Raw genomic sequence first — 1797 nt, 5'->3', positions numbered from 1 at the left:
CTATTTCTCTTCTTTCTTTTATGTTTAGGTTAGATTCTGAAATTGAGGGCTTAGAGTGTTTCATGTCCAAGTGGGTCTGTGACAACACTCGACGTCTCTTGAGTGAAGGAGAATTGGTTGAGGGGTTATCTATCCATCATAGGGTCAGACACCACTTGATATCCTTAGAGTTAATTGAGGTTATGGCTATAAATCAACCTATAAATCAATTGGTGAATCAACCGCAACCTCGGGTTGTGGAAGTCCAGGATGAGAATGAGGTGCACTATGCACCCCCGCCTCGTACTTTATGAGATTACTTACAACTGGATGGGGTGGCACCCCTTCCTGTATGATTTTTTCAGAAAACACATGAAACATGGATATCAAGCTTGGAGTGATCCAACTCCTTCAAAAGTTCCTTGGACTTGAATTTGAAAGTCCACACCTACACTTGCAGAGTTCGATGAGGTTATAGCCACTTTATACTTTCCTAACGTGTCTGAGGACATGGTCAGGCTAAAACTCTTTCCTTTCTCCTTGAATGAAAAAGCTAAGACATGGTTGCACTCACTACGTCCGCGATCTATTGGCACATGGAATGACATGATGAAGGAGTTCTAAAAAAAAAAAATTATACCATAAGACGAACAGCATCAGGAAATTGATCATGAACTTCACCTAAAAGGAAAATGAAACATTCTTTCAATGTTGGGAGCGGTTCAAGGATCTTTTCAGTTCATGCTCACAACACGGTTTTAAAATGTGGAACATAACAACTTTTTTCCACGATTGACTGACATCTTCCATGTGTCAATTTGTCAAGACGATGTGCAATGGGGAGTTCATGAACAAAAATGTCGATGAGGTGTGGGATTACTTTGACAAACTCGCTGAGACAGCACAATCAGGGGACATCTCCCCAAAACCTAACACCACATCTAAGCCTACTCAAGTAAGGGAGAGGCATGGGATATACTTGCTGAAAGAGGATGATGATATAAATGCTAAAGTGGCTAATCTCATAAGGAAGGTCGAGGCCATGGAACTTAAGAAGGATAAGGCTAAGCTTTCACAACCCCAAGTATAGGGTCACGATGTAGTAATAATCTCGGTAAGACCGAGGTCGAATCCATAGGGACTAATCTCGTGTATATTCTGAAAGTAACTAGAAGTAGAACTAGAAGAAGATCTAAATCTAAATTTAGAATACAGGGAAGTAATCATGAAGGATTTAATTAGAAACTTAAGAATTCAAAGGTGGGAACTAGGGTTTTCAGGAATCCACTTGCGGCTATTGGGGTGTTTCCTTATTTGATTCAAGGAACTTAATTGGAATGGAGTCCTATCTTATCCAATTGGAAGATATACAATAAGATTAAATCTAAACTTTTATTGACCTAATTCTTAATGGATGAAAGTTGTGAGGATTGGAAGTGATTCCATCATCTAACAATGCCCAGGAGACTATGTCAAACAACAGGATGTACCAAACCAACAACCAACATAGGAGAATTGTGAGGGTTAGAAGAGATTCCATCACCCAACCATGCCCTAGGGACGATGGTGTACAACAGGATTTACTAACTTCATAATCTCAAATCAGGAAAAGAAGATACTCAAAGCAATTGCAAATCTATTGTAATTTAAGTCACAACAAACCATTAAAGAGTAGAAGTACTCCTTAAATATCAAATTGTAATCAAAGAGGTTCAATAAGAACAAGAACCAAACTAGAAAAACATCCCAACCATGCTACAAGCTTCACCCCTTAGCCCTAGCTAAGGGATTTAGCCAACCATAGACATGATTGGATTC

The 1797-nt window shown here is 39.2% G+C and overlaps 1 non-coding gene across 1 annotated transcript; it reads right to left on the bottom strand.

Moving 5' to 3' along the window:
* Positions 1 to 631: 631 nt before the first annotated feature.
* Positions 632 to 738, bottom strand: LOC131234177 (small nucleolar RNA R71). The gene has a single exon (XR_009165586.1). It is a non-coding gene; the product is annotated as a small nucleolar RNA R71 (small nucleolar RNA).
* Between the last annotated feature and the right edge of the window lie 1059 nt (positions 739 to 1797).

This window comes from Magnolia sinica, chromosome 18 (genome assembly GCF_029962835.1).
Source record: "Magnolia sinica isolate HGM2019 chromosome 18, MsV1, whole genome shotgun sequence".
NCBI lineage: Eukaryota > Viridiplantae > Streptophyta > Magnoliopsida > Magnoliales > Magnoliaceae > Magnolia > Magnolia sinica.
This window is presented reverse-complemented; position numbering and strand designations above follow the sequence as displayed.